Source organism: Emydura macquarii, unplaced genomic scaffold, assembly GCF_026122565.2.
Source record: "Emydura macquarii macquarii isolate MOO-44397 ecotype Brisbane River unplaced genomic scaffold, CSIRO-AGI_Emac_v2 contig_1263, whole genome shotgun sequence".
Classification (NCBI taxonomy): Eukaryota; Metazoa; Chordata; order Testudines; family Chelidae; genus Emydura; species Emydura macquarii.
Window position 1 is genome coordinate 8,928,485 of NW_027131400.1, and position 23,721 is coordinate 8,952,205.

At 43.2% G+C, this 23,721-nt stretch overlaps 1 long non-coding RNA gene across 1 annotated transcript in view; it reads right to left on the bottom strand.

Annotated features, from left to right (window-relative positions):
• LOC137154638 (uncharacterized) overlaps positions 1 to 18,518 on the bottom strand; it is a 164,985-nt gene extending 146,467 nt beyond the window's left edge. The window contains exons 1-2 of the long non-coding RNA XR_010920258.1: positions 18,470 to 18,518; positions 9,439 to 9,478 (exon numbers count right to left, since the gene is read on the bottom strand). This is a non-coding gene — a long non-coding RNA (uncharacterized lncRNA). The remainder of the gene's footprint in view (positions 1 to 9,438; positions 9,479 to 18,469) is intronic.
• Positions 18,519 to 23,721: the final 5,203 nt, after the last annotated feature.

The window sequence follows — 23,721 nt, forward strand, 5'->3', positions numbered from 1 at the left end:
GGCCTCAATGACATCTTGTAACAATGAATTCCACAGGCTAATCATACATTGTGTGAAAAAATATTTCCGTTAGTCAATTTTAAATATGCCCACTTCAAATTTACGTGAAATGTCACTTTTTTTATGTTAGGAGACAAGGTAAAAGGAAGTTGCTGATCTTTCTTTATTACAGCTGTGCAAATAACTGACTTTTTTGGTTTGGTGGCTGTTCTAGAAATTCTGAAATATTTCAATTTGACCCAAAACAACTTTTTTTTCCAATTTTTTGACAAACTGAAAAGCCAGGAAAAAATTAGTTTGGGGTTTAATGAAACATTCTGATTTCAGGCATCTTTATCTGTTTTTGTAAGTAAAAATCAAAGAAAATTTGGAAATAAAGGGCTAAATTCACAAGGGGACTTCAGTCATTCACCATAACCAAGAAGGAGGTGGTGGTGCTGGTGCAAATAGCCCAATGGTTAGAGAACTCACCTGAGATCTTGGAAATATGTGTTCAAGTCACTGCCCAAAACCAGGAATTTGAACCTGAGTCTCGCACATCCCAATTGAGTGGAATATTAGGTATAGGGGAGGATGGGAGACACCACCATCATCATTTTGTGAATGGCTGCTAAGTTCCCTTGTGAAGCTAGCTTGAAAAATCAAAAATTTTTGTTTAGAAAATGTCAAAAATGAACAATTTTGACATTTCCAAATATTTTCCCTTTTTTAAGACCCAAACTATTTGACAAAATAGACAGAAATTCACAAAATGTTTCAGTCAACCCAAATCTTCGTTTTTCAGCAAAAAGAAATCCCTCCACCCATAAAAATTTGCCTAGTTCTGTTCTCTGTATTATCTATTATTTTGTATGCTTTTAACATATTGCCTCTCATTCATCTTTTCTCTAAGGTAGTCAAGTAAGGCTGGCTAGAAAACAAGAAATTCATGAAAAATTCACAGGGTTCAGAATAAAAAATTTGTCAGTTCCACCCAAGAATAGCTAATAGTCAAGTCTTTCTCAATCTCTCCTCTTGGAGTTGCTCTACTCTGTGTACATAATTAAATATTCACTGAGCCAGAGAGAGAGAGACTGACTCTATAGTCTATTACTGAGGTACTCATCTGGGATGTGAGAGAGTCATATGCAAGACCGATTTGGAGCAGGGATTGAAACCTGAGTTTCCCATGATCCAGGCAAGTGGGCTATTCTGAAGTCTCTTTCCCTCCCCACCACACGCAACAAAAAACAAGGTTACTTACCAGTAACTGATATTCTTCGAGATGTGTTGCTCATGTCCATTCCACTATAGGTGTGTACACACCTCTGTGCACGGTTGCCCGGAACTTTTTTCCCCTTAGCAGATCCCGTAGGGCTGGCTCTGGTGCCCCCTAGAGCCCCGTGCAAATGCCACGGTAAATGAGGTGCTGCCGGCCCTATGCCCCCTCAGTCCCTTTTTCTGCCAACTCCAGCAACGGGGATGGGGGGTGGGTTGTGGAATTGACATGAGCAACACATCTCGAAGAACATCAGTTACTGGTAAGTAACTTTGTTTTCTTCTTCGAGTGCTTACTCATGTCCATTCCGCTATAGGTGACTAACAAGCAATACCTTTGGAGCTGGGTAGGAGTTACCGGTGAGCTGCCCTCAGCACCCCTCTGCCGAATCCCACATCCTCTCTCGCCTGCTGGACGATGGTGTAGTGGGACATGAAGGTATGCACCGACGACCAGGTGGCGGCTTTGCAGATGTCCTGCACAGGCAATCTCTTTAGGAAGGCTATAGACGAGGCTGGTTGAGTGTGCTATGATGGTTCCTGGAAGCGGCACCCTCGCCTGTTCATAGCAGAACTTGATGCATGATGTAATCCACGAGGAGATGCTCTGGTGGAGACAGGTGAACGTTTCATCCGGTCAGCCATTGCGACGAAAAGCTGCGTCGATTTCTGGAACGGCTTTGTACGCTCTATGTAGAAGGCCAGGGCTCATCTCACATCCAGCAAATGCCATCTCCTCTCCTCCTCCGAACTGTGAGGTTTGGGAAAAAACACAGGGAGAAAAATATTCTGATTACAATGGAATTGGGAAACCACCTTGGGCAGGAAGGCCGGATGCGGCCTCAACTGAACCTTGTCCTTATAGAACACTGTATAAGGGGGCTCCGAGTTCAAGGTCCTAATCTCGGAGACCCTCCTAGCTGAGGTAATGGCCACCAGGAAGGCTACCTTCCATGAAAGCATGAGCAGAGGGCATGAAACCATGGGTTTGAAGGGGGGCCCCGAGAGTCTCGAGAGGACCAGGTTGAGATTCCAGGGAGGCAGCGGGTCACGGACCTGTGGATAAAGCCTCTCCACCCCCTTGAGGAACCTGACCGACATAGGATGGGAGAACAGCGAACTCCCCTCTAGCGGCTGATGGAAGGCCGAAATGGCTGCCAGGTGAACCTTCAATGAGGCCAGCACCAGACTCTGGAGCTTTAGCTGGAGCAGGTACTCCAGGATCTCCTGTATAGGTGAGAGGCTGGGTGGAATACCCTGGGACTCCACCCAACAGGTAAACTGCCTCCATTTAGCCCAATACACGATCTGTGTAGAAGGCTTCCTGCTGCCAAGCAGGACTTGCTGGACCTGCACCGAACAGGCTTTCTCTCCCTCCATCAGCCATACAGCCTCCAGGCTGTGAGGTGCAGGGAGTCCAGGTCTGGGTGCAACAGGCAAGGTCGTGTCACCTCGGGTGCTCCAGGGGCACGGTGATTGAAAGGTCCAGCAACATGATGAACCAGTCCTGTCTCGGCCAAGCCGGAGCTAGGAGCATAACGTTTGCCCTATCCCTCTTTATTTTCAGCAGGACCTTGGGTAGGTGCAGAATGGACGGAAACGCATACATGAGGGTCCCCATCCAGTCTATGAAGAAGACATCGGAAAATGACCCAGTCTCACAACCCCAGAGTGAGCAGAGCCTTGGGCACTTCATGTTCCAGGACAACACGAATAGGTCCAGTTGGGGACGCCCCACTTCTGGAAGATCATAGCCACCGCCTCTGGGTGCAACGACCAGTCGTGTCAGGGTAGAAATGACCTGCTGAGGCGATCCGTCTCATCGTTCCTCACTCCCAGGAGGTGAGAGGCAGTTAAGTGGAAAACATGTCTCACGGCAAAGTCCCACAGGTGGATAATTTCCTCGCAAAGGGCCAAGGAGCGCGCTCCCCCCTGCCTGTTTATGTAGAATACGGCTGCGGAGTTGCCCGTCAGCACCTGCACTACTCTGCCTGTCAGAAAACGGAGGAACACATTGCACGCTAAGCGAATGGTCCTCAGCTCCTTCACGTGGATATGCAGATGCCTCTCCTCCCCCGACCTGAGCCCCTGAGTGCCTAAGTTGGCATTGATGTGGGCTCTCCATCCTTTGTCTGACATGTCGGAAATTAGGGTGACCGACGGGCCCAGTTCCTTGAACAGAATGCCCTTCATCACTGCCCTGGGAGTCCGACACCAGTTTAGGGAGGCTAAGATGGGCGAGGGAACTGTGACTATCCGGTCCAATGGGTGTCTGCTTGGCGCATATACTGAGGCCAACCATGCCTGAAGCGATCTGAGCCTCAGCCGAGCGAGTCTCACTACATACATGCAGGCCGCCCTGTGGCCTAACAACTGTAGACAGTGCCTGGATGTTGTCGTGGGGCATCGGTGCAGATGGGAGATGATAGAGACCACCACCTCAAAACGTGGCTGAGGCAGGAAGGCTCTGGCCTGGGAAGTGACCAGGGTGGCCCCAATTAATTCTATGCGTTGCACTGGGATTAGTTTGGACTTCTGCTCATTTATGAGTAGTCCCAGCCTGCTACATGTGGAGCAAGTGAGGGTCATGCTTTCCTGCACTTGGGACCTGGACCTACCTCTGATCAGCCAATCGTCCAGGTAATGAAAAATTTGCACCTTCTTTCATCTCAGGTGGACAGCCACTACCGCCATGCACTTGGTGAACACCCTTGTAACCGAAGATAGGCCAAAGGGTAGGGCTGTAAACTGGTAGTGGGAGCCAGCCACCATGAAATGGAGAAAACGCCTGTGGCTGGGGAGGATAGACCCATGAAAGTATGCGTCCTTGAGGTCGAGAGCGGCATACCTGTCTCCTGGATCCAGGGCAGGGATTATGGAGGCTAGAGAGACCATGAGAAACCTGAGTCGTTTGACATATTTGTTTAGATGACGGATGTCTAATATACGTCTCAGACCCCCCTTCACCTTGGGGATGAGGAAGTACCTCGAATAGAACCCCTCCTCTTTCTGTCTTGAGGGACCATTTCCACCACTCCCAGGTTGAGGAGTATATCCACCTCCTCCAAAAGGAGTTGTTTGTTAGAAGGGTCCCTGAAGAGGGATGGAGGAGGAGGGTTGTTGGGGGGGGGGTAGATGTAAATTATAGGGCTTAGCACCCTGAAACTATCCCAAGGACCAAAGGTCCGAAGTGATTTTTGCCCATTCGGGATAGAAGGGCCTTAACCAGTTTAGGAAGGGGCGGGTTGGAGAGCAGTCAGGGCACCACCCTCGGGCACACTATCAAAATTGCCAGCTCTGGTTGCCCAACCTCCTGGGGAGCTGAGGATGAGCTAAGGGGTTGATTTCTGCTTCTAAACCCCCTATTCCTATCCCGATTTCTATAGGGTTGAAAAGGCTTTGGATGCTGCTGCGCCTGGGGCCGTGACTGACACCTGGAAAACTGGGGCATGTAATGGTCCAGGGAGCAAAGCGTGGCCCTGGAGTCCTTCTGACTGTGCAACTTTGCATCGGTCTGGTCGGAGAATAGGGGACCGACCCATCAAAGGGGAGGTCCTGAATCGATTGCTGCACCTCCTGGGACAGGCCTGAGGACTGAAGCCATGAGCTCCTTCTCATGTAGATGGCAGAGGCTATGGCCCTGCCCGCCGAATCAGCAGCCTCACAGGACGTCTGAAGCACTGCCCTAGCTACCGTGGTTCCTTCCTCCATGATAGCGCTAAAGTCTGCAGCCTGGTCCTGGGGCAGGACCTCAGCTAACTGCCTGAGGGAGTCCCACAGGTTGAAATTATACCTGCCCAGGAGGGCCTAATGGTTGGCAATCCTGAACTGCAGGCTTGCCATGGAATCAACTTTTCTCCCAAACAAGTCCAGCTTCTTATTCTCCTTGTTCTTGGGAGTGGACTCTGGCTGACCTTGCCTGTCTCACTGGTTAGCTGCGTCTACTACCAGGCTTCCTGGGGCTGGGTGAGTGAACAAATACTCAAACCCCTCAGCCGGGATGTAATATTTTTTCTCGGCCACCTTTGACGTAGGGGCGACTGAGGAAGGGGTTTTCCACAGGGTCTTTACAATCTTAAGGACCCTTTCGTGGATTGGGAGGGCCACTCTCACTGGGACAGCCACCGCCAGCACATTAAAGAGGCTATCTTTGGCCTCTTTTAACTCCTTCACCTCCAGCCTCTTGAGCAGTTCCTGGTGTGCCCTGAAATGCTCCAGTGGCTCCAAGTGGTCCTGGGAGACTGCCTCGTCAGGTAAGGAGGAAGAAGACTGCCGAGGTGCATCCTGCGGGTGTGCCCCCTCCTTGTGAAGGGTTGCACCCACTGAGGTCCTTCCATGGGGTCCGTCTCGTCTGAGGAGTAGTGTCTATGGGCCTTCTCCTGTGCCGGAGACACGGACTGCACCCCCGATGACATAAGGGATTGGGGCCCCAGCCCCATCTGGATACCCCATGGGGCCCAATAAGGCCATTATTGTGGCCATTGTCCCTGGGGCCAACCCAAGGCTGTGATGCTTTGTGGGGGCGTTGGCTCTCCTGATGGCTGTCCCCCCTGGGAGACCCCGCGTCATCCTCATAGTCAGAGGTCCTGGACTGGTGGTGCTGTGTATATCCTCGGTCCTGGGCACCCTTCTGTGCCAGGGACCACCCTCTCGACACCTCTGACTTGGAGGACAATAAGGACTGCCTCCGTTGCTGTGAGCGGTGCCAACGAACGGAGGTGCACTCCGAAGAGCTAGAGGTACCGGAGCGTCAGCTTGGTACCGATGATTTCTCTGCCGCTTGCCTTGTGGCCCTGCAGACACCTTTGGTGACCGAGGTCAGTGCCGCTCCGAACTCCCCGGTGCCGAGCTGGACTCCGGCAACCTGGTTCCGTGTCGTGGACTGTGCAGTGTCGGGTCTTCCTCCGGCGACCAGGTTCCGCACTATCTCAGTGCAGGCTGACTCCTTGGTGCCTGGTCCTCCGACGGTGACCGGGTTCTGTGCCGTCTCCCACTCCCAGGAGTCGGGGGAGGCTCCCTGACTGGAGATGCAGGCACCGGATAAGACTCGACGGGCCAGATCCGGTGCATCTCCGTATTCGACCCTGCCTGTACGACGGCACAGGGGAGTGTCCACGCTCCGCACGCTGCTTCTTCCTCTTCGGTGCTAGCGATGTTGCACAGTGCCAAGTCAAGGGCGGTGCCCGTGGTGCGCTCTGTACAGAGGTCACGTTCAGTGCCAAGGTGGAGAGGGCCGGCTCGGACACCGGGCGGAACGCTGCCTCCATCAGCAGGGCTTTCAACCAAATCTCTCAGTCCTTTTGAGTCTTCGGTTTAAAAGCCCTGCAGATCTTACACTTCTCTTTTCTGTGGGCTTCCTCCAAGCACTTAAGGCAGCAGTCATGGGGATCACTGAGCGGGAAGGCCTTCCCGCAGGAGGCACATGACTTGAATCCCGGTGACCGGGGCACAGCCCGGCCACTCAAAGTCCCCACAGGGACTTGCCTTATCTCTAACTACTCCTAACAACACTTAACAACTACTTAACTGACTAAGACTAATTTAGAATATCAAACAAGTCCGAACAAGGGGAATAGTACTTGCTGAGAGCAAGGCTATTTCCCGAAACCGTCACGGGTGGAAAGAAGGAATTGAGGGGCCGTAGGGCCAGCAGCGCCTCATATACCACGGCATGTGTGCGGGGCTCCAGGAGACACCGGAGCCGGCCCTACGGGATCTGCTAAGGGGAAAAAATTTCCTGGTAACCGTGCATGGAGTCGTGCACACACCTATAGTGGAATGGACATGAGCAAGCACTCGAAGAAGAATTCCATTTTGTACCTTAGGCCCCAGCCTGATGAAAAATTAGTCAAAACTGATGTGTTGCCACAGAACGTCTTGGTTTTAATGAATCAGAATTTTCCAACAAAAAACATTATCTTGAAAAGTTCCCAGCAGCTATAGTAGTCGGTCCAAATCTTATCACACTAACTGCACATGAATCTTTTCCCGTGGTCCTAGTCATTCTTGTTGCTTGTTTTTCAATCCCCACTATTTCTGCTGAATTCTTTTTTGAAATAAGGAGACTGAACACAGTATCCCACATGAAAATGTAACATTGATTTACATAATGTCATAACTTTTTCTGTACTATTGTCCAACCCATTATGTATATATCATAATCTTTTGTTTGCTTTTTTGACTGATGCTGCCCATTGAGCAGAGATCTTCGCTGAGTTTTCCTCAGTGATGCTCATGTCTTTTTCCTTAGTCAATAAAATTAAATTAAAACCCAGCAAGGTGTTTGAATAGTTCAAACTGTTACTTCCAGGGTTCATTACTTGGCATTTGTTGACAGTGAATTTTATCTGCCATGGTGTTGTCCATTCACCTAGCATGACTAGATCCTTCTGAAGATCCTCATAATCTTCTCCAGTCTTGAATAAACTAAATAATTTAGTGTCATCTGCAAATTTTGCTACCCGACTGCTCATACCCTTCTCCAAATCATTTTATATACATATATATATATACACACACACGCACACACAAATCTCACCAGTCCTGATATGGAACCTTAGGATATTCCACTTTTAACCTTTAGCTATGATGAAGACTGACCATTTATTCCTACTCTTTGCTTTAGGTTTCATAGCCAGTTTCTGACCCAGGATGATATTTTCCTTCTTACTTCATAACTACTTAGTCGCTTCAGAATTCTTTTTCATCATAACTACTTAGTTTCTTCAGAATTATGTCAACAATTTTTCCTTTATCGCTCAACTCTTACTGTAGTAGGTGCCCTAAAGGGACAAATACTGCAAATCCATATTCAGGCAATCCTTCATTTGATTTCAGTGGGCCTGATCCAATGTCCATTCAAATCAATGGGAGTCTTTCCCTTGACTTCATGAGGCACTGGGGGTCAGGGGACTGCATGATTTGGCCCAAATGCCTTACTGTGGGAGGTCAGCATTGTGTACACAAAGTATACACCAGCCACACCCCCACAAAACTATGAACCTTCTGATAAGCCTAACAAGAAAAAAAATAGGTATGACTGATTTGCCTTACCTATCTGTAAAATTAGATACTATTACTACTGCCATGCCTACTTCACCAGGGTGTTTGGACACTTATCAAATTAATATTTGTATAGTTCCTTGGCACTCCCTGAAACCACCCACATAAAAATGTTATTCCCATGTTACAATACTGGAAGCAGTAACAGATTTCAATCTACAAACGGTAAATTCTTGAGACTGAGGTCTTGGCATTGGCATGCTCCTACTAAGAATGGGTGAACCACTTCAGATAAAAGATCTTACTCAAACCAAACTGCATTTGAAGATTTATTTGGCTTATTCATAAAAAAAGTGTGGCTCGCTTCCTCTCTCAATTATAAAAAAAATCCATACTTTTCTATAGCCTGGAAAGAACTTTACATTAAACATTTAACTGGGTTATAGTTTTGAAAAAAATGTGGTGATATTTTCCATTTTATGCTGGCAGATTGGAAAAGTAATAGGACTACTTGATTTCTCTGTTTTGTAGTAGAATGTAAAAATCTACACAAAAGCCTAATCTGAAGCAGGTAAGGCCAGAATGAGAAAGCCAGACAACAGGTGCAGCGCTAAGATTGCTTTAGACCAGCAGTTAACAAAGCAAAGTGCATACTCGGTGAGTGGCCGAAGGAGTTTGAGCCCATGAGGGTTCAGGGGACACAGACTAAAAAGATTTTACTGTCCAGGAAACTAACACATTTGAGATCACTTCTCCTGACTCCTGTATATATGCCAATAAGAAAGCTATTTCTGAAGCAGAAAACCCACATTACCAAAAAATGTGTAAGAAAGACTTTAAACATGACAAAGCAAAAACACCCTATTAGTCCAACCATTTCAGGAACAGAATTCCAGGTCTGAATAGGAAGCAGCAATGCTCTAGCTAGGCCCTAAGTGATGGCATAATATGTACCGGAAACTGTAAAATACTTAGCCAGACATTCTAGAAATTACCTGAAGGAAAGAGTAACCCATCAGTCAGAAGTAAGCAGGTTAAAAAAATACAGAAGACAGAGAGAAATGCACGATAGATTGGAAGACTCAGACCATCAAATCCTAAGGCAGAGGAGAATAGGTCCATAGTACATCTCAGTAAAAGCTACCTGTTAATTACAAAAAGGGAGAAAAAATTACTTACCACTCTTATAATGAAATCCAGGAAACTTCAGTGCAGTCACCTGAAAAAGAGAAAACAGTAAATAATCTTTATATGTAGACTTTTACAGGTAGCTAAAGAGTAGATTGCAAGTTTAATTCTTGATGTGAAATAAAGTAATACTTATTTGATTAGCCATGGCCTTGAATCCTTTTCTGTTTGTTTAGCTTGCACAATAGTACACAGGCAGTCATATTTGAAAAAGCATACTGGAGATTTTAAGCTAGACTCTTTGGACAACCTGCTGCACAGATCTATCAAGTCTGATATGTGAAACTCCAGTCAGCTGGCAAAACTTAGCTGTTTTGTGTGAGACAGTGCTAGCTAGACAGCCACAACTAAATGGTACAGAACTTGATTTCCTTATCTATTGGGTCATTTTGAACATCTGCTCTAATGACCGATCCTAGAGCGCCTCCTACAATATGTTGCAAGCCTTCAACTCGACACATCTCCCATAGATTTTGAAAGCCAGAGTCAGCACCACACGAGCTGCTTAGCATCTCATAGGACCCTCACTCATTCACTTAGGGACTGAGCTTGCAAAATGCAGTGCACCCTCATTTCCCAATGAAGTCTGGACTTTGAAAGCACTAGGCACATCACAGGACTGAGCCCATAAGGCCTAATATTGTACATTTCAAATCATGCAGGTTTTACCATTCATTTCACTGGGAATAGCCGTGATCCCTTCAGTACTGCTTAACCCTGTCTAGTATTGGCCATCATTGTAATATCCTGGCCATGCCAAAAGCGAGTCGTCCTGGAAATCGTGGAAGAAACCCCACTATTTTTAAGATCATCCTAATCTTCTGAGATTTTTTTTTACCCAACCTCTAAAAGGGCCTGATCCAAGGACAATTCAAACAAGTGGAAATAGTCCCATTTACTTCCATGAGATTCAGATCAGGCCCTTACTGCGGCAAAAAATCAAGAGGTACTACAGCTACCAAGGTCCAGTTTAGCTTTGGTTAACTTGGACCTGTTCCTTCTTCCATTTAATTAACGTCAGAACTTCCATCAACTTGAATGGGACTAGAATCAGGCCCCTTTCTGAAGCAATGAAAATTTGCAACAGTACTCAAAATTTTATTACAACTCTGCTTTCAAGTTTGGTTTAATTTGATCTACAGTGTGTTGTGCTAATAATTTCCAACTCCTATTTGCCTTTCTAGAGGAAAACCAACAAAAATTAAAAATATTACTACAAAAGCAGTTTGGAAAAATATATCAAGTGCAATAATTCAAATGGGTCCAAATTGTTGGAGATGGATGAAAGCAAGCATTTGCCCAGGGACAGTAAACCTATGATGAATTCAACACACTTCCTCTTCTCCCTGTTTCAAATTAGCGCAAAGAAGATCCATGGAATTCAATTTTCTTTTCTTTTAATCAGATACTTCTTTTAAAAAGGAAAAGTTACCATTTAATTAAGTCCATGACTGTGCCCTTCTGACTTCTATATTTAGTTGCCAGCTAGTGAGATTTGCATACCCTTGAATAAATGCCAGGAAAAAAAAGTGGTTTAGTAAAACCACTTATATGCATATCCCCTAAAGTGCCCTGTGAAAAGCTTTTATTAAGCAAGATTAAAATTGCTCATTATCCTAAAATAACTTCGGCACATGTGATGTTGTTTTAAAAATACTGTACTCAGTTATGATATTTTTGGAATTTCAAAAGGTAATTAGACTCTCATTCTTGAAATAAGAAATCAAAAGCCCTGCAATTGTGAATATTACCAAGGAACTATAGAATGTTTCCCTCCACCCCCATCACCTTAGTCTTCATCTGAGATCATCTAGAAAACTAAGATCATGTAATAATTACACTTAGGGTGGTGTTGCTTTAACAGGCCAGTTTGGAGATCTATATAATGAAGTAATTCCTTATCATTACCCATGTGGGAGAATGAATGAAGAACCAGAAGAAAGTGAGGGGTTTTGTTTGGTTTGTGCAATAGTCAAATTATACATTTTAACTTCAAAAGAAAAGACTGGCTTTCCCCAGCACTCATCAGAGGGATGTGAAAAGAATACATTTGGAGAGTAGATTGAGATTTCATTCCCAGGCCTAAAAGTGATGTTGTCCAAACAGCACATGCGTCTCACACTGTGCCACTTAAAAAGGAATAGCAGCAACATCAAAAAGTAAAGGCACAGCAGTGCTGAATTGATAGGACTGCAGCTACTACTCTGATATAGTTTTGCTGCCTGCCCCTTTTGCCTTACTCACCCAAGTAGTTTTCGAGTTCAGTGGTTTCCCCCGCATGTGTCAATATACAATCACGAACTTCAGAAAAGACAAAAGAAAAAAGCCCAGCACTCAGAACATTAACTATTTTCTGCAGCCAAGTCAAACTACACTGAAGGTTTTGAAATTTGCTGGTAAGAATTTTCTCTTTTTTCAAAAAAACCCCCCTAATTCTGCCCTTTTGACTTCCAGTCTACTCAGAAATCACAAAAAAGCCTATTTTTAAAATTATCAGACAAATTCTGCAGACAAAAATCCAGGAAGTTCGGATACATGTTTGAACTTCTGGATACTTGGGCCTTGATGCTTGCAAAGATTTATGGATGTGCTTAATTCAATGCACTGCCAGTAGTCCAATTGACTTCAAAAAGACTAGTCACAACGGTAGAAATAAACATCTGCATTAAGCCTTGCAAGACTGGGACCTTAGCTGTAAATTCTTTGAGATAGAGGCTACACATTGCCACGGTAGCCAGTGGTTAAAGGTTCATGGACAGATCCACAGGGCTGGTCATTTGGTGTGCAGAGTGGCTTGAGCAGGGAAGGTGCTACTAAAGTGGCTGCCTAAACCTCAGGATAGTTCTAAATTGCACCAGCCTCTAAAAGCCAATTCCAGTAGCCAAATGCAGAGCACTCTTTTCTCCTATTCCCAGGGCTGTAAGCATAAAGAGGGCATGTAGCCAGTATAGCCAGCACAAAGTAGATTGATGGGGTTAAGGATCCAGCCAGCAATCTTTTAACCAAACCTGATTATCTGATCTCAAAGATCTAAAAAAGCACACTACTTACCCTGGAATGGCTGAGTCAGGGCTATGACGACAGCAAATGTAGAAAGGATGAATCAATAGGTAAATTTTAAGTAAAAATGTAGTAAACAAGGCCAAGCCTGCCTATTAAAAGCTACTCTAGAGAGCAACGGACTTTGTGTGCTATGCTGGAGGACATGAAATAGATTTTTTTTTTACGTTTATTTTGTAAGACAGAGCATGCAGCAGTAAGGTCAAGGCATATGTACAATAGGCAGCCCTTGGCTAGGGCTGTATGCATTGCATACACTGTGAACGGACAAGTATCTCAGCTGCCAAGTAAAATTCTAGGTCTGTGCGTTTTTCTTCGTGTATTTGTTTTACTTCAGCCTTGGTACAGTTTGTACATTATTTGCCTTGCTCAAGACCATCTAGGCAAACTTAGATATTGTTTCCATTGCTACCATTCGTACACTCTCCTCTGTCCCAGGAAATAAATCCTCATGAATATATTTCTTTTCAATAGGTTTGCTCTGCCAAGACAGATGAAGCAGCATCATACCATATAACATTATAATTTGTGATACTTCAAAACACAACTAGCCAAGAATTTTGTCAGACCTCCATCAAGGAATTTTATAGGCCAAAACTTCAGTGGGAGTAAAATTACATTGCTTCAGTGAAATCAATGGTGCTGCACCAATTTACACCAGTTGAGGATTGAGCCCAGTATATACAATATACATAAATAGTCAATTGTTAGAGACGAATATAAAGACAGAGCAACGACTGTCCAAAGAAACATAAATACCTGATGCCAAGGGGGGGGGGGGAAAGGTTCATATTACAACATACAGGAAGTGACATAATGTTCTTTAACTTCTGAAAGACTGAAAGAAAGTCCTACACTAAATGATGTTGTATTCTGGAGCAGGCATCTCCTAAAAACAAACACATACAAAACCACTCAATATTTCCAAACTTTTCAAGGTGGGAGGCCCAGAAAGCCAATCATTGTTTGGAAAACAGTGTAGCATTTGTGATACCTAAATTAACTATGTTTTCATGCACCTAGGGCAGCAATCCAAAGCTACTGAGCTGTGACCACAAACCTATGATTACAACACATCTAAGAGATTGTGTCAGAACTGAAGTCTATTTTTGCATAAAGTATATCCAGTATCTAAGGGAACATAATTATCCTTTTGTATTTAGTAAGCTAGTATCATTTTATGGGTTACTAGATGCCTACAGGTATCTCAGACAAGAATGCAATGGTCCCATTCATGTCAAACAATCTACTGCACCTTCACAGCAATTATCACATTTTTTGTATGAGTTCATACCAGGAACAAACCGAATACAATGATGGGTTCTTTTAACAAGACTCTCCATTCACGTAATCCTTACATAATTCCCAAAGCAAGGTCTTTCTGAAGTACAATGTTCTACATTTCTGACTTTCAAACTTTTAGAGTTTTTTTTCCCCCTCCCTTTAACATTGAAGTTCCCAACTTTCTAATATTTTAGTCCAGTAATGTGATTTTAAACTAAGCCTGAGATTTTTAATAAATGGTAGCTCATTATTAGTTAACTGTCTACCTCTGAATTCAGGAGCCTAAGACACCCAATTTTGAAAAGTGCAAAGTACCCAACAGCTCCCGTTGACTTCAGTGGACGCTGCTGAGTGCTCAGAACTTTTGAAAATATGATCTTTTTTTTTTTTTTTTTTTTTTTAAGACAAAATGATTTTTACAAAATCTTTAAATATATTTTGATGGTTTTTATTTGGGGAATTTCTTAGTATCTTAATACAGCTCTCACCCTCCCATACACACACATCTCTACATAAACATTGATGTGAGAACACTTTCCAGAGATGAACACTTGCTAGTCGGAATCAGGGAGTGCAAGTCAGGGGTTAATAAACCGCACAGATTCCTTACAGAGATTGTAATATCTGTATTAGGCCATAGCGCAAAACGTATGAAACCATGGAAAGTCTCCCATTTAATTCAATGGACTTTGGATCAGGCCCCAAATGTACATTCTACACTGGAGCTCTGCCTTATTCAGATCACCTGTCCTATGCCAGATCCCCCCTCTTTTCCTGTTGCTCAAAGCCCTTTCTGATCCCAATCTCCCCATCCCATGTGCCAGTTGCATGTGACCCTCTTATATTTGTCAAGCCTTGCTGAAATTAGAATGTCATGGGACTGTAACATCAGGACCCTAGAGCGTTGAGTGAATGGAGCGGGAACAGAGTCAAGTTCCCAGTTATTGGATAGTAGAGCTCAAGAGCAGACGTGGCCATGAGACAATATAAGAGAGTGTTGAGATGCTTTAATGAACCTACATACATTGGGCATGGTGTCTCAGAATGCAGGATATTTGATAGTTATGAACTGCAGCACAAAGCATGTTGTCCTTTCAAACCGAAACAAAAGATTGCACCTCCACTCCTTCTGCTTGCAGAGACAGATCATGCACACAGGCACTGTGCTGGCTAGAAGAGCGTGTATACGTGATATGATGGGAAAGAACAATGTAAAAACTGTATGGAAGCCAGAGATGCTATAACCTGGTACCATACTGAACACAATGGAAACAATGCAATTAAAGCTGTCTCACAAAAATGCATTACTCCCTCACTAATCTGCTCCTTCAGTTTATCCAGCAAGCTGACTTTCCATTAGCCCTCTCCAAGTTATAATGAGTTGCCACCCTATTGTTACTAGAATTCATGGAGCAACAAAGCTGGACAAGGAACACATTACAAAAGCATCCTCTCTGTGCTCCCATGGAATGTTTACAGGCTGTTTTAGCATCTCCAACCAAAACTCAATGAAAACATACAAAAATAAGAGGGAAGAAGAGATATGATTACAGGGAAAAGAGAAGGAAAAGAGAGGAATGGAAGGTGAATGGAGAAATGAAAGGAAGGAGGAGGATTTCAAAAAGTGAGATGAACAAAAAGAGTTCTCAACCATCCTTGAAGATGTTTCCATCACTTCACACCACCTCACAGACATTCTAAGCTTCAGAGTGACATGCAGAGAGGCAATCCTGGAGTTTTTCCACGTTGATGGGCTGTGCATTGAGTTATTAATCCCTCCACGTTCAATCCACTTCTATGTATGGTATCACTTTCACGGCCTTGTCCCTTCCTTACTCAGGCCTTGTATCTAGCCTGTTACAGTCCCTGTCCCAACACCATTCCACATGAATTCCTGAATCTGTAGCATCTTTGTGAACTAGTAAACACTTGGAAGCATTTAGCATGTTTGGATCGGTACAGCTGTTACAATTCTAGGCTCGATTAATTTACCTCATATAGTTCCCTGGTAATCTGTCACAGGCACATTTGTTAAAAAAGGGTGATGTTGTTGGACCAGATTTATGAAATGGATAATGGAGGGAAAAAATCATTCCCTTTTCAATGTTGCTAGTCATACAGACCTGTCACTCATTATATATACAGTAGGACATTCAATATTTCTTAAGGAGTTATTGCCCAAATATATCAGAACCGATGACTACGTCAATTCAAAAGAAGATAAAGAGTTAGGAACAGTGCCTTTATAGATATAGAAAATTGTCATTGTTTATTTATATCTATCATTTCATAAATCCAGCCTAGTGATTCTAGGAATTGTAAGTTTTTCAAAAAGAAGAAAACAATAAATTCAACACCATACCTAATTGCTTAGCTAGGATTATAGGATTGGAAATTGACTTATTTGATTATCTAGTCTGTCTCCTTGCCAGAGCAGGATATAACCCCTGATGAAAGTCATATTAGATAGTCTGCTGATGATACACCCTGCCTTAGCCAAAAGACCTAGAACATTGGCGTCTTCCTACATCCTGTGAAAGTCCCAGTTCATGCCTTGGCTATGGTTATGCATTTGACACACCAGCAAGTTCAACCACCGGATGATGGACTCCACTAATTGTTTAACTCCATACTAGTATGTGGCCACTGGTTGGGAGACAAAAAAGGGAGGAGGATGTAATGGGATCCCATGGGCAGCATTCTAAACCGAGTGAGATAGTGAGTTACATCAGTGATGCCAGTATTCTCTTGAGCTTTGCTCTAGAAGTGATTTTTTTAGTGATTGTAAAGAACACTGATAGGAACTGATTGGCTTTAGGCTAAACATGGCCTATAACCCTTCTGGCTCTTACTGCTGATCTCATTCTATAGTATGAGGAGTACAGTGCTCTGGAAATGCTGCAGGCAGGGGTTCCCCCCGCCCACCACCCCCTTTACAACAAGGAAATACAGCTGATAAAAGTTAGCTCAGTCTTGGCTAGGTAATGCATATTAATCCCAGGGCTTGTGAGTAGTGATCTCACTACAAAACACAACAATATTTTATCCCTAAGCATGCAGCCAAAACTGCACATGTTCTTACTAAATGTTCTTTGGAACATGAAAAAATGTAAAAGATAAAATGATTATGGCCTTTCATTGTTATAACGTAAAAAAATACATTTGAGGCTGGCTTGGATTTTATTTTATTTTTTTAATACCATGGTATTTTAAAAGGCTTGTGCTGTCATTGCTGAACCGGAAGGTTAAAAGTTTGCTTCTTCTCTCAGCATTTGCTCAGGCTCCTATCAAACTGAGAGATTCTGACAGCGAGTGTTGCTGGGTTGCATGAGACACCAATTAAGTGCTTAACCAAGTTAAAGCTCTACTTTTGGATCCAATTACTCTTTTTTAAGATGAATAAGATTGTGAATAAGGAGGATGAAATCCTGGTGCCATTGATTTCAACGGACATAGGATTTCACCCCAAGTGCTCTGAGCAAATCCCTCTCCCAATATAAATAATAGCTTCATCCTCCCACTGTCTTGGACCAGCTCTCCAAAGACTGTGGTCAAAAATGCACCAGAGAAAACTGAACTAGCCCGTAAGAGCCAAACTCTGCCATGCTTACTCAGGTGGAATCATTGATTACTGGGATTGCTCTCAGTGTAAGGAAAGGGCCTACACAAGGAGTAAGATGCCACTCAAAAGGAGTAAGGTGGGAGGCAGAAAATAGCCATAAATAATGGATATTTATAATTTTTATCACAGTAACACGTTGAAGTCTCCACTCTGATCAGGGTCCCATTATGCAGGCACTGTACATTCATTTAGAAAGAGTTCCTGCCCTAAAGAAGGTATAATTAAAATAGCAAGGAAGTATTACATTCCCATGTTACAATTTGGAAACTCAGACAGAGAGAGATTAAGGCCTAAATGCACAGGAGAATTTAGTAACATTTAGGCTCTTACAAAAGCACCATGACTCACAAAACCTGAGTTAGGCATCTAAGCTCCTATACAATGAATGGGAAGACAGAGGCATCTTAGACAGCGATTCACAGAAGCCAGCATGCAAGGTAGGGAGCTACCTAAGCTATCCAATGGAGATGCCAATGAGAGGGGTGTTTGCTGAGGCCTGCCTGTCCCAGAGATAGGCACTAAATCTGGACTGGAGAAAGGCATCTATTGCAGCTTGGGATTCTTGGCTGCAAACCTTAGCAGTAGGTGCCTACAGTGCTAGTGAGAAAGAGAAGAACTTCCCTCACAACTTTTAACCCAATGATTATGGTACTCACCGGGGACATGGGAGAACCCTCAGTTCAAATGATCCCTCCACCTGAGGGAGAAAAGGGATTTGAACAGGGATCTGCCACCTCCCAAATGAGTGCTCTAGCCATTGGTCTAGTGATATTCTGATGTGCGCCTCTCTCAGTCCTCTCCTGTTGAAGGTGTTGCACTCTGGATAAAGAGGCATTGGAGTAGGAAGAGCCATTGGACCCAATCCTGGGTTTCCCACCTCCCAGGTAAGCACTCTAACCACCAGGCCACAGAGTTATTCACATGCATGTGCGCTCTCACACTCTCTTGTACCCAAATGCCCAAGAAAGTGCACACACACAAGCTTGAGAATGACCAGACATGACTGAGGCAGACAAACACCCATCTTCCCCTGCTTTGTGAATTGCTGGGGCTTACCTGGGAGACCGGCACCAGGACACCTAGCAGGAGACAGTGGTGGGCATGCCTAGAGGAAGAAACATAAGTGTTGAGGGGACTTTTACCGCAAAAACTCAGGTGTCCAGTGAGTTTAGGCACCTAGACATTCAGCAGGAGTTTGCATTGCAGTCAGGACCCGCCTGAGCCACAGTCTGACCGGGCAACAGCCCAGGGCGCCTGATTGTATGGGGCGCCAAAATGACTGAAGCTGCCGCAAGATACAGCAGCGTGAAATTGATATTGAAAAAAAAAAAAAAGCTCCCTCCCCCTCTTTTTGGTGGAGGGCAATAGGAAATTGACAGGGAAATTCACATTGACATTGACACCCCTGAAAAATGAAAGTTAAAGTTTCGTGGGTGTACACCCTAATGGAAATTCCCTGGGTGCACACCCGACGCAATTATAATGTCTGCGCGGGGCGCAAGAATGGCTCGGGCCGTTACTGATTGCAGTGTTCCCAAAACTGGGAATCTGGCACCTGAAACAAGGCCTTAAGTGCCTAACTTCTTTTGTGCATTTAGGCCTATGTAACATACAGTAAGTCTGTGGCAGAAGTGGGAAGTGAATCTTGTTCCCAGTGCTGTGCATTAACCACAAGGCCATTCCCTTCCTCAAATCCACCCATTCATACATCTAAGTCTTTCTTGGCATTCCAAATCCTTTTCAACTAACTGGTCACACCTAACATCATTTATATCTGGAATTTTGATCTGTCTCTCTGTTACATTCTAGAATCAATTGACTTAGGAGCATACCATGCTCGGCATCCTTCTCATGGGCAATTTTGTTCAAATTAATAGCGAAATACTTCAAATGAGTCATAGCCTAAAGATTTTTTTTTTTAATCATGAACATGGAATATGTTATCTCAGTGCTTACAATGGCCCCTTTTCCATTCAGTCTGTTTACTGGGGTAGATGTATACTTTAAATAGTGTCTTTATGTGATTTTGATGTAAAGAAACAGCATCTACAGTAAGACAACACAATTACATTAACTATGATAAGTTGGGATGGAGGTGCATTTTTCATTTTGTAGCCTTTACACAAATGAGACTGCTGTTAAAAAGAATGAACAGGTAGGTTTACCTAGCAAAAATGTAAGATTCCCTTCCCTCCATGTACTACAAGGTACCCATTAGAGGCTAAAACCTGCCCTTACTTGAGATGATGTGTCAGGATGAAGAATAAAGTAGCTGGGAGTTGGTATGATGCATGGAGAATGGTGCATACATCGCAGCACTGCATTGATAGTATACATCCTTGCTCACATCAAGCCTGGCCATCCTCTTTCAAACTGTGGTGGGCATAGGTAGGCTTGACGAGAGTGAGGCTATATACCGTTAGCAGTAACAAGTACTGTCCTATAAAACTCAAGGTATGCCTGCTCAGGTATTGTACAGGTTTGGTACAAGGTATGCCAGTACAGCTGGGCAACAACATACATGTGCTAAAGCGTCCCACTGAGCACAAGCCTGGGTTTTCACACGAGTTTGTATCTTGTGTTGGATGAGTAGTTTGGCAACGCATTGATACCCTCACAACACCAGCTGTTTCCAACCAGGGCAGGACTGAACCATAAACTTCTTGCAGTTGGAAATTAGACCTCAGTATATCTGATGTATATGACTTAAATAGTATTTATGCTAGTCAGAGTTAAGCACTGGAATAGAAGTAGGAGTCACAGGAATGCTGCCAGAATATCCAGGCATTAAGAAAATGTGTTAAGTTAACAATAATGGAATTATCTTTTCACCACTACTACTATTTATTCACTGAGGTCTGCTTTTATAGCACCAAATGGCAATTCTTAAAAAGTCAGAAAAGAGATTTTATACTTCCCCCCCCCCCCACCCTTTGAGTGACATTTAGCTACACACACACACACACACACACACACACTCAAAAAAAACAAAACCCCAAGCATATGCCCAAAGCAGAAACTGAAGATTGCAAGTCACACAAGAAAATACAAAATTAAAATACAGAAAACTGGCAAATATTTACATACACTGTAAACAAAATAATTACAATAAAACAGTTCCAATAGATATTTTAAAATCAACTATAAGTTTTTATTCTTTCATTTTATTGATGTAAACCCTCTGAGTAATTAATTTCATTTACCAAACTGCGAAATTCAGATCCAGATTTCCAAATCCCAAAGATCTGTGTGGGCCTGGATCCATGGTATGGGCAATCAAAATACATTAAAAATAACAAGCTTCATTTCTACAGCAACTTCCACCTGAAGATCTCAAAGGACTGACAGACAAATTAATTAAGTCTCACAACACCATTATCCTGGTTTTTCAGATGGGAAACTAAGGAAGACTGATTAACCTGCTCAAGGTCATACAGGAAGTCCATTGAGGTTCCAGGAAATAAAACACAGACATCCAACTCCCAGGTGTGTGCTTTAACCACAAAACTATCTTTCCTTCCTCTATTAAAGTTTTATATAGGGCCAAATTCACCATGCAGAAATGAATTCAGGTGTCAGAAGTAGATCATGTTTTACAGGTTCAATATTGAAAATGTTATGAAACATGGTGTTTGCTACCAGGATTGTCTTGTGGGTTCTATACTAGTACTCAGGAAAAACAGGTTCAATTCCCAGCTCTCTGTCAGATTTCCTGTGAGGCCCTGGGAAAGTCACAATCTCTCTATGCCTCAGTTCCTCATCTGTAAATTGGGCCCAATAAGAATTCCCTATCACACCTATTGATATATTTTCAAAGTCTGAAGAAATAAATAAAAACAAACAAATCTTGTGTGGCCCTTGGGAGGAAATCATCAAAAATGATTGTGAGGAATTGACATACTACAGGGATGGGCCTGTATAAGCAGCACATACATAGATACACCCCTGACATCAATGTGTCTACTTACAGTAGTAAGCACTTGAACACAAAAGTGTGTGGCAGGATGAGATCCTAAGCTCCTTTTATGTTAGTGTGAACTAAATTCATCTAATCATATATCACGCTTTTCATCCTCTAATGCAGGGTTCAGCTATTTGCAATGCCTTAACTTCTCTAATCAGTTATGCTGCATAAACATTAGACCTTCAAGCCAACTCAGATGCTCCCTATAATTTGAAACACATTTTCATTGTCATCGGTGTTCTTGTGCCCATCTATGTCAGATATGAATCAGTAATTAGAGCATTAATGAATGCTTATGTTATAATGCAACCGTTACTTTATTTTCAGTTAACATTAGTCATTTGAATTCACCATACACTGCTTTTTTTCCCCCACTATCAAGGAAAAACTGGCCTCACTAAAAAATTGATAACCATGCAAGAATATTGCAAAGCAAAGCTACTTTATTCTACCAGCTCCTCTAAAGCCTTGGATAAAACTATGACAAAGCCCATGGAGCTCCTGTCTTATATATCAAGTTACGTATCACTTCCTGAATGCATTAAATCACACAGAGTCCTATATCTTGTAGAATTATTACTGGTATTAAACATGGAATATACTATATATGGCTCAATCTATTACTAGTATTAAACATAGTATATGTTATATATGCCTAGATTTATTACTGGTTATTAAATATGGTATATGCTAAATATGTCTCGATCTATTTGCCCGCTATTTTGATTCTTCCATTAAACTTTACAATGGGGAAGGAACGTTCCCCAGAAAAGGTAAATGCTGCTCCAGTTTGTACATTTGAAACCTTCAGGAGGACTTTAAGATTTTAAGAACAAGCCAAAATTTTCAGATTTATGTCTAAAGCTAGGTTCCTAATTCTATATTTAGATGCTTGAGGCTGAGCTTGTCAAAGGATTCTAAGGGAGTGAGATGCCAAAATCCCACTGAATTCATTGGATGTTGGACATAACTCTTCAGCTTCTTTGAGTGGTGGGTGATGAACAACTGCATATCCCCCTGGAAGAGAGAGTATATTACAGGGACAGAATATGCTGCTGTCAGGTAGCTGCTGAGACAACTTGCATGAGGAAGGTCATAAATACCATTGAAATACCCACAGACAGAACCCACCAGAAAACGCAGATGTACATTCTGACAATCAATGTACTGGTGTAGACCTCAGAAGCCTTTCAAAGTCCCACTGATGCCATTGAGACTCTACACATGCACAGGCATCTGCACTAATGCATCAGTTTGCATGAGCATAGCCTACCTTTCATTTTTTTGCTATTGTAAGGGATAGCCCTCACAAAAGTGCTATAAACAGGTGTGCTACTGTCCTGTTATTCCAGCCATACAAGGCAGCTCCAGTCAAATAGCAGCAGCAGCAAAGGTGTGAACTATCCTCACATGCCCCATGCCATTAACTCCACTCTTACCTTTCAAAAATATTTAATGCCATGGAAAATGACATTCATAGCTAACCTGTCCATCTTGAGGAGAAATTCATTTAAACTTTCTTCATAGGAGAAAATTAATTTTCTCCTCAAATGACCTAGGTCAGTTTGTACCCCAGGAAATAAACAGGGAAAATTCTGGGAAATAAGGCAGATTCTTATGTACTTCATGACAGTAGTTATTAGATGCCACAAATTCCAGTCTTGGAAAAAATTGGATGGCTACACTGGGAGAGTGGCAATACATCTTGTTTCTCCCAAATAATGTTTTATACCACCATTACGGAATATAAATTTACCACAAAGAACAGGAATGGCAAAGGGGGAAGGATTTTGAAGAATGAGCAATAGTTGTTGCCTCTCCCACGGTTAAGAGTGTCTGCACCCCAATTGTTGTGACTGCAGGATGTACAATCATAGAGTCTTACTGGACCCAGCTCTGCTTCTGGGTGCCTAGATGGCACAGTCACTGGAAATGCCTTTTTCCTCCCATTGTCAGCTAGTATGGACAAAGTGCACTTTCCTCTAAAAAGTGAATTTGGCTACAGTAATCCATGCTCCCATCAGCTCCAGGCTAGACAGGTGCCACAAACTGTTACCAGGGTGTGACTGGGAAAGCCAACTGGAAATAAAAGTGTTAAAAAACAGCTACCTACTTTCTGGCTAGGACAGACCAATGACAGCGTATTGCTCCTCTGCTCTGTAATCATTGCTAATTGTTATTCTAATTCCAAATTGATTTTGAGGTCCTGAAACTTACCTATGAAAATCCACAGCAGGTTTAACTCCAGCTATTTCAGATACCACCTCACTCTTTTCCCCCCTCACCACATTAGCTGAATTTGGTGGGGATGTTTTATCTAATAAAAGTCTGCTTTGAACTCACA